The following is a 13,705-nucleotide window of genomic DNA, read 5'->3' as shown; positions in this document are numbered from 1 at the left end:
CGTTTCGCCTTGAAATGGGTCGTCTGGGCTTTGGGTCTCTATGTGTGCGTGTGTGTGTGTGTAATTAAGACAAAAGGTCACCCAGAGCCCAGCGCCACCCGATGGGGATTGGGGTCTTCCACCTGGTGCCAATTCCGGTGGCCAGACCCAACAATGCCTATTGAGCATATTAATCATCTTTAACACGGGGTAAGCATGAACATTTAAATAAGTAAAGTTGGGTACACAACCATGTCGTATACGTGATATTGAGTACACGCTTTTGTTTACTTAAATGTTCAGGCCTAAGACAACGCTGGTAAGTGACTGATGATTTTATAATTGATTTACAATCAATAGCCTTGTTATTAAGGCCAAACAGCATTTTTCTTGATCAAGTAAATTTTAAAAATTAATATGCAAAATGTTTTATATTGCCAACACACATTCCATTATAAAATTAAGGGAAAAAAGGGAAGGTAAATATTTAAATTGATTTTAAAACTAAATGCAATATTCGCAAAGTATCCCCGAGCTACCATTTCCACCCCATCAAATTTACCAAATGCCCTGAATAAATTACTCGAATGCACATAAATTTCCAAACATATTCAAACACAAAAAAAAAAATAAAATAAAACCAAAAAATTAAGCTAAATTTATATTCAAGCAATGCAGGGGATATAAGCACTGAAAGTACTGAATGTATTACATTGCCAAACATTTCGATCACGTACGCAGAATTTTAAGAACAAAAGTGCGCCAAGCTGGGAAAAAGAGCACTAAGATGCTGCGACAAGAACGAGCGAAGGGTTTTCCGAATGCTCACACACCACTTAAATACAACTCGAGTGCATACAGTTTTGCGCTTACTGTGCAGCGCACAGTGGTTCAGAGTCCGTGAAATGTGCTTCAAAAAATATTAACGGGGCTCAAAAGCAACTATGTATTAAAAAATTGCAAAATTAAAACACCATGCTTTTTTATTCTTAGGATAAAATATTTCATAAAATTGGTATCCCATTAAATATGCAAGCAGATTATAATACAAATTTCTAACAAGAAAAAATCCACAAATTATCGAAATGGAATAAGCCTGAGCTCTTAAGTTTATCCTATCTAAAAAATGTTACAAAGTCAAATCTATATTATTTCAAGCATATAATAAAACTAAAACCTATTTATTTTCTATGTTATCATTAACTTATCAGAGAAGGTTTATATTATATAGTTATAGTCTACTAATATAGTCTCACTAATCTTTAAAAAAGAGTTCGAAATGTTGTGTTTGTTGAACATGGAAATTATTGGAGATCTCTAACCACTGTGCCCCGCAACGTGCAACCAATCCGAGCTGAAGATGCTGGTGGCCCTTGTGCTGCATTATGGAAATGGTCGCGTCTTACGCGTGTATTCGCTGCCATTAAAAATGCTGGATGGTGGGTCTGGATTGCGGAAAAGTGGGTTGGAAAAATGGACGTTTGGTAAAGTGTGTTGGGGGAGGGGGGTATTTTGTAGGATTGGGAGCGAGGGTGAAGAACTGCAGACTGCAGTGGCTCTTCCTGCCGCCGCTGAATTCTCAGCCGAGCACGTGGTGTGAATGACAAATTACACACGGCAGCCAGCGGAACAAGAACAAGAAGTACGAGTGGCGATAGCGGCAGTTTCTTTTTCTTTTGCTCGTTTTTTATTGTAGTAAACGATTTATGCAACAAAAGGCTATAAAGGCAAACAATGGCCACAAGTGTAATGGCTGCTCGGGCCTCACACATTCCAGCTGCACAAAAGACCGAAATTGCAGCATTTAAATAGTTGACAATAAGCTTGCCAACGAGTTTTTGGCCAGCTGCTTGCTGTGTGGGGGCGTCAAGTAATTTTATTTTTTCAGCCCGTTTTTTTCGTCCACCTCTGAAGTTGGGTTTTTGCCGAGAAGTGGCTTTCAAAGTGCCGGCCAAACAAATAAACACTTGGCTGCAATAAAAAGTACTGGCGAGGGCAAATTGGCGGCTAAGAGGGCTCCAAATCAAGGCTGGGTTATGCGACAGGTGTAATCGGTCCAAACATTGTTTGCGGCCAAGTTATGAACTGTCACATTAAATGTGAAAAATGTGGGAAAACTCATGTTCGCCTATAAAAGAGTGATTTGTGATTGGGGTTTCTTGCTGCACTACCCCATAATTACTCTTTGAAAAGTGTGTTACAGACATTCGACGTTGTGAAAAAGAAGATCATTAAAAAAAAAGGTAACTTGACTTAACTTATCTTAACAAATTAATAAGCTGCAGTTATAACGCAATAATAAAAATAACAACATTATCTATTCAATCATTTCTAAAATTCATTTCAAATTGTTAAAACAAATAACCCAAAATGCATTTTTTCTGAATTCCAATGAAAAACATATTTAATCTTTGCGCTGCGTGAACCTTGAATTTTTAAATTCACTTTCGCAATGGCAACCTGATGCAACATTTTTCAATTAGAAGTTCAATCTAGCTACAAATCCCGCAGCAAAATTTGTATTTTTATGTACAACAATGAAAATAGAAAATAAACGCGCACTATCAGCAGATACAAAGGCCATGAAAATTTCAACTGATGTACCCGAAAACCGAAAACCACGCCCCCTGCCACAGGAGCCGCCCTCCGGCAGCGTCCAGCATGCATATTAAAATTAAAAATATTCCCCAACCGACACAAAAACCCTCCCAAAAAAAAAACAAAATAAACTTCATTGCAGTTTTCCATGGGTGTCACACGGAAGCCACCAAACTTCCCCCCAACTTCCGAAAAAAACCTCTTGGTGAATTTCAAGGGACTCGCAAAAAATGGCGGGTGTGTGCACGGTTTTAGGGAGAAATGAAGGTCTGGCTCTTTCCATGCATACTACATACTGTTTACTCTGGCTGCTTTTCTTCTGTGTTTTTGTTTATTAAGTACATTCGGATATTCATATTTTAGCCGTTCTCCAGTCCGTCCGCACTGTCCGTCCGTATTGTCCGTCCGTAGAGTTGTCATCCGCGTCCGCTAAGCAAAAGCTTAACTCTCTTCTCAGTTACTCAGAGCACGACTCGTTGCCGCTCATTTCTCATTCAGCTTTAGGGGCACAATTACGCAAATTGCAATTATGTTGTATTCCTCGGTTTTCCCCAAAGTTTTTCCCAGTTTCCCACTTTACCACCCCTCCACCTCTCCTTCTTTTTTTTTGTCCCAATGTTTATCCGATGAAGAGAAAGGGGCGGAAATTTTTGAGACGGGGGAGCATCTGGCTTGATGACAGCGGCGTGACCACAGTGACAAAAACAAAACGAAAAAAAGTTACACTGGCCCCTCAGAGCTATAATAAGTAAGTAATAACAAATTTAACATTTTTTTTTGTATGATTGAAAGGCCGCAGAAGTTTTAGATTTGTTTGGATGGGTACAAGAGTTATTGGGACTTTAAAAGCAGGATATTTTTGTATGCTCCAAAAGTCCTATTATCCCTATTTATTAAGCAAAAAGTATTTTAAGCATCATAAAAACTTACTCAAAATCTAATTAAATCCTTATTAATATAATTTAATACAATATTTTCAGTATTTTTCAAATGGTGTACTATTTTATCTAACTTCAAACTAAAAGCAATCCACACCACTGTTCAAGCCATATAGAAAAGCGACAAATGCAGGAACACGCAGGAACTTTTGGGTTCACAAAGTCTAACTAGGAGCAAAAAAAAAAACGAGCTCAAACATTTTCATATAAAGGTTGACAAGTAAAAAGAGGCAGCGGGGTTTTCGGAAAAGCGGAGAACCACATGATCAGGGGCCGCAGAATTTTCGCTGTTGCCCTGTGCAGTCGAGCACATTTTTCAAGTGCTAAACAAATGTTTTTCTTTTGTTTTCCTTCAGTTGCTGCTTTTACCCTTTACCCATTCTCACTTGGTTTTTTTTTTGGGGTTATGGCTACAAGGGATTTGGCTTTTTGTTTATTCGCAACTTGTTTCCATTTTTACGATTCCATTTCGTTTGCCGGATTTCTAGATTCACATTTATTGTTGTTGGCCAGGCAAATTCAAAGTTTTACTATTCTATGGTGACATGCAGCACAATCCATAATTATTTATTTACCCCATCGTTTTGTTCATTTTGTTTTTTTTCTGTTTAACCCGCAATCAGCATCTGAGCGTAAGAGTATGAGACATGACAAATTCATTTGGCTTATCAATCGTGTGTATAAATTATATGTATTTTACCCCCGGGGGCGGGCAATACATCAGACATAACTACGGTGGCAAACCCAAGTGCCGCATTCAATTACCATCAAAAATGTTCATTAACCCATATGCACACAAACCCTCACATCCTTTGAGCACCATAAATTTGCCTCGACTGCAGCCATTAGTCAATAATATCCTTCCTCCATTTTGGATCCAAGACAATGAAGTGGGGCGCACATAAAAAATTGATTCATTTTTTTTTTGTCGATTATTGTGGGAAGAATGGTGGTGGGTGGTTTTGGATAGTGGTCCTGCAGGCGGCGGTACATTTCCTTTAAATAAACGGAGGCCGGTTTTGACCGGGTTTCTGGCCGCGGGATTTGCCATTCGCTTTGAAGTCCAATAATGAGGTTTCGGGCCGAGCCGGCAGCCAAATCCCTTTTTGAGAATTCCATTTCGGAAATCAACTTATGGCCATAAACAAGTCAAAAAGGCCAAAAACAGAAAGCCACGCCAAAAACACTCGAAAAAATTGAGGGTAATTCTTGAAAAATCTATAAACCAATACAAACTAGTGAAATATTGTATAAAATTGAAAATTAAATGGAAAAAATGCAATGAAAATCCGAAATTTTTAAGCATTTCGGACTCCTTTTTGAATCTTATGTAAGTTATAAAATATTCAAATACTTTCTTCATAATAAATGAATATTGGTTTGAAGCCCTTTCTTTTAAGTACATCACACTTACAAACAGGACGAAGTAGAGATCCTTTGAGATGAAGCCATCGGTTGCAACTCGCGGCCGTTGCGCCTAAGCGCAAGATAAACTTTGCGTCTTCAAGCGAAACGAAACGAGCAGCGGCCACCGCAAAAACTTCAAAATCTTCAGGCCGCAACCGCACGGTCCCCCCTTTGATACCCCTTTTTATACACCACCACCCACCACCCACCAGCCCACGTAGAATCCCACTTTGCGAGCGCCTCTGTAAGCCGCGCTTTTAGGCCCCCTTTGGAGTCCTTTGCTCCCGCCATTTTGCACTTCAACTTGCTGGGGAATTGTTCTCCCTTTTCGGATACGTATCTACGCCTGCATATATGTGCATATGTATGTATATGCATGGATCTGGATGTAGGTTGGGATATTTTTTTCACTTCTGGGGCATTTTTGCATGTTTGTCTCGCAAATTATGCGCTGCACACAAACAAAAGAGGAAACGGCGTCGCAGGCCCTGCCATCCACGGTTTTCTGTTTTTTTTTTCGCTACCACTGTTGATGGGCTGGAATTTAGCGGGCTGAGAATAAAAAGGACAGTGAAGGCTCGCGATAAGGATGTATCTAGATGAGCAGTGCAGGAAAAACTATCAATTCGAAAGCATAAAATATTATACTGCTTCTTTTCAGTGCGATCGCCGATATGCGAGCTCATCGAAATAAGCTGGTATTTATTAGTATTCATATACATAATGAGGTCAGCGGAAAAGTAGCACATATAAGCCTACAACAAACTACTTATAATAACACTTAAATTATTTTGAAATGTACATAAGCCTTGTGCTGGTACTACGCAGCAAAATTTGAAGCACTAATCTTCAAATTAAAAGGGTTTCAACCCTGCACTCCCTTCACTCATCTCGAACAGGATTTGAGGTTGGCCAACGCGGCGGATGAGTGTTATTTTGGTCGGTGCGGAGGCCTCATTTTTTTTCGCACGCCACGCCTGTGCTTTTGGCGTGTGCTGCTTCCTGCTCATTGCATATCCAACTTTATTTTTCGCTTCCAGCCGGAAATAATAATTGCAACATGGCGCTGCATCCCCAGTGCGCTTGTTTGTTGCTGCTGTCGCTGCTGGTGCCGCCTGCAACAGCGGGCATTAGCGAATTTCTACTTGTGGCACTGGCAGCGCCAGAAAATAGTGTCACTTGTGTCACACAAGGCACTCCCATTTCCACTCCCACCGCGACCACGCCCCCCATTGCCCGCCGCCTTTGCCATTTCGGTGGAATTTTTGCTCATTTCTCTAGCTACGAACACGGACAAAGCCTTCATCGCATTTTCTCCCCTGCCGTTCCCATTTCCTTTCTATTTCTTTTTTTGACGGCCAACCCTTTTTTTTAGCAGGATTTTAATACGTTCATATGGTTGAAAACTATTAAGGGGTTGCATTCAATTTTGCATTATTATGTTGCAAAGCCGGCAAACTTTCTTGGCAATTTCATTTCGCTAAGTAGCAGGAAGGTAGTTTTGATTTTAGCAAAGTTATTAATTTATATTTTTTATTAATACAGAATAATATATATTTTCATGAATAAATGCCAATGCAAAGGACATCAAATGCGCGTTTCCGCCTAAAATGAACCAAAAATAGATCAATGCGTATTTCGATGCGAATCGAAATCAATGCTATAGCAATTCCCCAAAACGCCACTCCACATCGGGGGAATGGTCGAAAACACCTCCGTAATTTCCCTCTCACTTACGGCGCGAAAACGCTGCAAACGAGCACATGAAAGTAAAGATTGACAGGGTAATACGAGCGAACTCCGTCGACAGGCAGTCGTCTGGGCACACAGTGATATATGCGTATATATATCCGGATATATGTATATGTGGGGCTGTACTGGGCTATATGGCTATATGTCTGGCATATAAACAGTGCTCAGCTGTCTGACAAACAGACGTAACGTGCAAAAAAAAAAGGAGGAAAACGTAGTAGGGGAAAAGCGAAAAAAACTGGGCAAACAATAGAAAAATTGCGAATGACGCGACGCGTTCTGAGTTCATAGAATAAAACAGCAACAACGGCATCAGATCTGACAGTTCTGGCTACATCTCGACCCCCTGTCACAGCCCATCTTTTAGCCAACCAGCCAGCCATACATCCATCCATTAGTTCTACCGTTTCGGCCATGTTTTTCCTACACTTAAACTATATCCATTTATTTTGATGCGACGGCTCCTGCGCTGCGACTGCTTCCATCAGAGCCAAAAGACGTCAACGTATTCGTCACTCGCTTTATCTTAAGTTTACTCGTCCAAGTACACTCGGCACTTCAAAAAAAAAGTTTTGAAAATGATATGCAGCCACAGCATTTCTGCCAAACTAGCCTAATTTATTTCCATTAAAACTTCATTTAATTATAGTGGAAAACTGCAAGTTAAAAAGTATTTTTATCCAGCTTTCTATCTATTATTCATATTACCAAAAATATTTATTAAAGTGTGACTCTTCCGCGGGGTAAATTCTTTTATAGTCATAGTCTGCGTCTCAGTTTTGCTCTTTTTGTGTTTATGTCTCTTTGATGTTGTTTATCAACTTGTGCAGAGATTTGGAAAAGCAGAAACTTTTTTAACTCTTCGAGGGGGTAAATTACAAAGTAAGAAACTATAGTTCGTAATATTCCATGGGAATGTTAATAAATGTTACCATATCTTTTTTTAGAAGAAAACTAATTTGAATAATTTTAAGACGAAGTATGATGATCGTGCAGCAACAAAAATATATAAAATAGAAATAGAGAGATATATAATTATATAAAGATATATAAATTCAATTACCCAACCCTTTGCTGTTTTAACAAGCCCACACTAATCGTGGCCCTTCTGCTGATTTAATTGACAGCTTAAGTTAGTATTTTTCCATTGTTCTAGGGCTTTTTTCCAATAAACAAATTTCAGCTATTCAACGGAGTAAACGATTGAAGGCATGCGAAAAATCTTCGAACTTCAACTCTAAGCAGGAATTCCGAGCCCAGCGGCACAAAGGAAACCTGCAAACGAGCCAAGCATTTGAGCATTTGACCAGGCCAGCCTCTCGCATGTTCAAAGCTCAAAGGCGGCCAAGTGCCTGTGATTCTGATTCAGATTCTGATTCTGATTCAGATTCGGGCGCTGGCTATGGCTGCGGCGGATCTAAATGGCAAACGGAAACCCAGAACTCAAAGCTCACTTCCAGGACGAAATCCAATTGACAGACAAACATGCAAGCAGGCCATCGATAAATGGAAACCCACAAAAAAGAACCCTTCGACTTGGCCCTAGACTCTTTTCTGCTCACTTCTTGATGGCACACTGACAAAAAAGTGTGCCATAAGTTGTGCCAAAAATATGAAACTCAAATCCAAACGTGACAAGAACTACGAGCACCATAGAAAACATTACAAAAAATATTTTACTATAAGCGTATGAAGTACTATTATAAAACTTTTAAATGATTCCAATACTAAAAAACACAATGCTTATCCTATTAATATTTTGAAATTTTTTTAAAAAGCAACCATGAAATTGTTTACATTTTAAATTGTCACAAATGAAGTATCCTTTTTTCTTCGAGTGTAAGTGCACAAATGCAGTGTGGTCAGTAGGTAATAAATGCAACTGGAATATGAAAAATCAAACCGCAAATCAAGGCTAAATTTCCCACATCCCTTAATCCATTAAATTTCCAGATTTCGAGCAAGAATTTATTGCCATCGCACGTCGATTTGCCGAAATTAGTCAAAGTAACTGGGAACTGGGAGGGCAATCAGGGCAATCGGCCACCCATGGGCTCCCGATAGTTTTTCCCATTTCCCGACCGGACAGGGAATTTTCAAATGAAAATCAAGCTCGGCTAGATGGCTTTGACCTAACCTCACATTCAAGTAATTGACATTCTGTTGCGCTATACGAGCCCAGGACGATGGATGGAGGACCAAGTACCCAAGGAGCAAGGACGAAGGACCAAGCGCCAAGCGCCAAAGAGCAGGCGGTTCAATTGCAGCTCCTTTTGCTTGTCTTGCCGGGGATTTATTGCAACCTCAGTTGTTTGCCATCTTGGTGCCTGGCCCCCAGCTCATTCCCATTCTCATTCTCAACTTTCAGGTTTGGCTCGTCTATTTTTTTTTATGGGGCGTACATCTAAGCCGTCATTTCGGAAAAACGACGCCCATTGCAATAGCGCCGAGATTTGATCAGTTGTTTGCTTTCGCTTTATATATCTTTCACTGTTTTAAAATTGCACTCATGTGACTTTAGCTTCGTCACTCGACGCTCGTCTACAATCGCCCATACAGTGGGCACACAATAAACGGAAAACGTCTTCTAGATATCATTTGATACTATATTTAATATTATGTTAGAAATACATGGAAAGAATCTTTCAAGATTTACATTAACTAGGCTTAAATAAGATATGCATAGTTAAATATCACTACTACAACTTTAGCTTTACTTCCTTTAACATTCAAGTGTGTCACATAATAACTTAAAATTAGTTCTTTATTTCATTGCTTAATTTTGAACAAAATTCTAGCACTTCATCCCATTGTAACTGCAGTTTTTGGGCAAACACTTTTTTCTGGCAAATTGTATCTGTACTTTTATGTATTTTATCCTCTGTTTTTTTTTTTATTTTTTTTTTAGTTGGTCCTTGGTGGCTGCTCTATTCTAAAGCGACAACAGAATAAATTTTGGTTGGACAATTCTGCTTCATTTTTTGTAGGTCTGGTAGGAAATCCCCGAGTGCAGGCGACTCAAGCTGGCAAAACATACGATGCACATTCATATTCATTTTGGTTCTTAGGGTGGAAACAGATCCTTTGGGAATTAGACGAAGCACACTCGTCCAAACACATGCGAGTGGGTTTTATCCTTTAATTTAAAATTTCACACATTTCTGCAGCTTTTCTTTTGATTTAGTTGTTTTTTTTTTCTGCTAGCCATTAATTATGGATTTTATTATTCGAAAACTTTTAAAATGCTTAGGCATTTATTTGCAACACTCCGGTTGAACACATGCAACTGCTGGCATGGTTTAACTTATTTAAAAGACTTTCGTTGGCGACCAAATCCTGGCCTGCAGATTCTGCTCTAATTGGCAGACTTCCGGCAGGCTGTCAAACATCCTTGCAGATAAAACCGAAATCCAACAGGAAAACAAGCAAAAAAAACCCGTGAGGGAGACAGTTGAATTTTTCCATCCAACTGCTTTCACTTGGTGCCCTATGCAAATGATGTTAGATTACGCAAATATTTACATTATTTTCCTCGCCATAGGTTAGTTTTTTACTGCTATTACTATTTATTTATTCAATGCGATTGCTGCCTTGCGATCAAATTGAATCGAATGCTTCACATTTGATTTAAGCATAATTCAATTATTTCCGTTTAATTTTCAGCAAATACTTGAACGCATTTCATTTGCATATTTGACGGGGAAAAGTGAGGGAAGTGAGGGCATTAAAAGAAAAGTTGAAAATCAGCCAAATCAAAAAGCCAGAAAGTTCCTTGGCATTTGTTTTAATCTTTGCGAGTTTCGCAACTTCACTTTGGACTGGGTTTTGTTGGATTTAAACGGAATATATGATTTTAACAAGCGTCTTTGCCTCTATTCAAAAATTCTTTTTATCGATAGCATCAGTGTGGGTTAAAAGTTTTTTTTTTTTTGTTTTAATTTTACCCCGCTAAAAATTCCATTAAATTCAATGTGCAAAATCCACAAAACTTCACGCCATGCATTCCACTATACATCCGTGCAAGTATACTCTAAATATTCAGGTTTTATTTACGTTCTCAGCGAAAGCAAACAACATTTGCTTCTTCATTTTTTGTTAACTTTTTCTATTTAAATTATCGCAAAATTTTTTGGCCAAGCGAATGGGAATGAATGCGGGCAATAAGGGGGAAAACCGAATTTGACGTTGAAAAAAATTCCTTTGACTTGTTACATTTTTCAACAATTTGCTCGTACTTCCCGTGCTCTTTTATTGCTTTCGGTTTGTTTTGGTCTATTTTCAAATCTGTTTGCCAAAGCGAATTTTTTGTTTGTACATTTCCAAATTTGCTTTTATGCCTTTGTACACATTTTTTTTTAAACAGGCCGAGGGTCCTTGTATATATTTTAAATGGGTTCCTCAGACTTTCGGCTTCATTATAAATTTTATACACATTTTTTTTAGAAAAGAACGGAGTCTATATATGTATTTGGTGTGAGCTGATTTATTTTTAACTTGTTTAGGCATATCAAATTTTTCATTGAACTATGCAAATGCTTTTAAGCCGCTTTGCGTGGCGAAAGTGAATTGCAAGTCTTTAAAAAATATTCCAAAAACATATGCTACTTTTAATTTGAAAATTTCGTAATCATCGCAAACTATATAAAATGTTCAATTTTCTAACTAGCACAAAGAAAACCATATAATAAGGCTGCTTTGTAAAACTGAAATAATATTTTCGTTAATAATTGAAACATGATTGATGATTATTCTCTTTAACAAAAGTGGCTTGCATTTACCATTTTTGATGAGTTTCGAAACTAAAATTTTACCCATTTTTAAGCTCTACGTTCCAGCTTGAATGCAATAAGTACACTTTTGAATATTTAATTTCGCTCTGCGTATTTTGTATCATTGTTTATTTTTTAAATATTTATTTATTATGCCACTTGTTCTAGGTGGCAGCTGTACTCTGGCTGTCCATTGTGTATCATTTGAGCGGCAAAAGAGCAACAACAATTCACTTTTCTGCGATGCCTATGATTGTTTGGCTTTCTTTTTGTTGTTCAATTAAATATATTCCAGTGCAGCCCCAACCGTGAACCCCATACCCATACTACCCCCTCCCCACCCGCAGCACTTTTCGCCCCGCCGTCTGTTGTTATTAAAAAAGTTTTTTTGAGTTTTTTATTTGAATTTCCATGAGAGAGGAGCACCGGTCGAAAGTGAAAAAATAAAGCAAAGTGAAAATCTACTTGCACTCCTAGTGCGAAAACTAGTACAGCAAAAAAATCAGACACAATCCGGCAAAGCGATAATAACTGACCGATTGGGTAAGTTTTGCAATTATTGCCAATATACCCAGAAATGCTGAACAACAAAAAAAAATAATAATAATAACGAAACTTTTGCAATCACCTAGGGAGCTCAAATATGAGGTAATCCAATACAATCGCCGAGCAAAAACGAAAGAAATCTAAAGAATCGAGCTTGGCAAATACAATTTTTGTGTGTGTTTCGATTAATTGCTTAATTTAATTTGCATGAAATCCACGACAAGGCAAACAAAGGCAAAGCTCCAGCAGTGGAAAACCGAATAAAAAACCTACCAAAGTTCTTTTGTTGAGGCGGCTTCGTCGTCGTCGTCGGCGGCAAACAAAAAAATAAAAAACGTTTCGCAAGTTGTCGCTAGTTGTAGTGCTTGTTGTTACTATTATTTTTTGCTTTTACCCTTTTTTTTTAAATTTAACACTTCACTGGCTACTTTTGCATGTCTCAAGAACACGGCTCGAGTGGTCGAAAAGAATTGAATTTTTTTGGGTCTCCCCAAAAATTGATTTCGCTATATTCTGTTGGATACTTTATGCACTTTTGCATACAATTATGCGCCCACAGCACAGCACTCGTAAATGATTTTTGCCTCTTTCTTCTTTTTTTTGTCGGTATTCAAACGCACTTGTTTATGACTTGGGAATATTTATTTTTTTTATTTTCGCTCTCTGAATTTTTACGACAGACAACTACGTTGGGTTTTCCACGCTTTGGCCAACAGAACTTTTCCAGCTCAGCTTGGTTTGAACTCCGTTAGACGACTGAATCGCTTTGTGGCCAGCCATCGCTATTTTATACGTCCGTTCTCGAGTCGACAAAAAGCTCGGCTTTCCGCTTCGGCTTTCGGGATCGGATGCTATATATATGTATATAAGTATATGTATGGCTAGTGCGCAGGCGCTCCGATGCTCGTGAAAAAAATATAAACACAAAGCAGCTGGCCGAGCTCAGCTGTTTCTTGGCCAAAAGCCGGCAACAACAAGCCCCACATGTGGGGCCAACTTGGCCAAAAGGGGGGAGTTTATGGTGCGCCAGGGGGTCCAAAGCTTCGGCATTGCCGACTGCGCAAAGACAATAATTCCATGTTGTTCTTGCCCACGAAAAACCAAATAAAGCAAGGTAAGCGCCTAAAACCCAAACAGCAGCAGCGCCAAAATATCTGTGGGGCTTTAACAGGTGGCAATGTCATGATTTCACAGTGCACAAAATATTATATCTACACATACATACATATATCTATAGATAGATTTTTATCTAAGTCACGGGTATTAAAAATTGTACCGAAACTTTAGTTAGTAAGCCTTACTTTAGGTTTCTTAAAAACATCTTTTATATAGCATAGAAGTGCATACTAAACATGTGATATAAAAATAAAATTTTTAAATGCATTTTAGAGCCTAATAAATCATTTTCAGGCCAAATATAACAGTTTACTATTTATTAATTTATTCAAATAATTATTGAGCTGCAAAATAATATTTTTTCATGTAAAGAGAAGCAAGAAAAATATGTTAAAACGATTATCAGATGACATGAAATAGTATTTATTAATAAATACAACATTAATTTGCGCAGCAAAAGACTATAAAAGTAATACATTACTCTCCAAAGTGTACAACAAATTTCAAATCATTTATATTGTATAGTTATAGTATGACAATTAAATTTTATTTTATCTTTTCATCTACAAAATTGCAAATTTTTACTCCAAGTGTTTAATA

The 13,705-nt window shown here is 38.2% G+C and overlaps 1 protein-coding gene across 2 annotated transcripts in view; it reads right to left on the bottom strand.

The window, feature by feature from the left end:
• Positions 1-12,776, bottom strand: part of LOC6738076 (Ig-like and fibronectin type-III domain-containing protein 2) — a 69,313-nt gene extending 56,537 nt beyond the window's left edge. For both annotated transcript variants that reach the window (XM_016171496.3, XM_044923121.1), the window contains exon 1: positions 12,263-12,776. The gene's annotated coding sequence lies outside the window, so the exon portion shown is untranslated. The remainder of the gene's footprint in view (positions 1-12,262) is intronic.
• Positions 12,777-13,705: the final 929 nt, after the last annotated feature.

Source organism: Drosophila simulans, chromosome 3L, assembly GCF_016746395.2.
Source record: "Drosophila simulans strain w501 chromosome 3L, Prin_Dsim_3.1, whole genome shotgun sequence".
Classification (NCBI taxonomy): Eukaryota; Metazoa; Arthropoda; class Insecta; order Diptera; family Drosophilidae; genus Drosophila; species Drosophila simulans.
The sequence above is the reverse complement of the archived record's forward strand: the minus strand, read 5'-3'. Positions and strand labels throughout refer to the sequence as shown.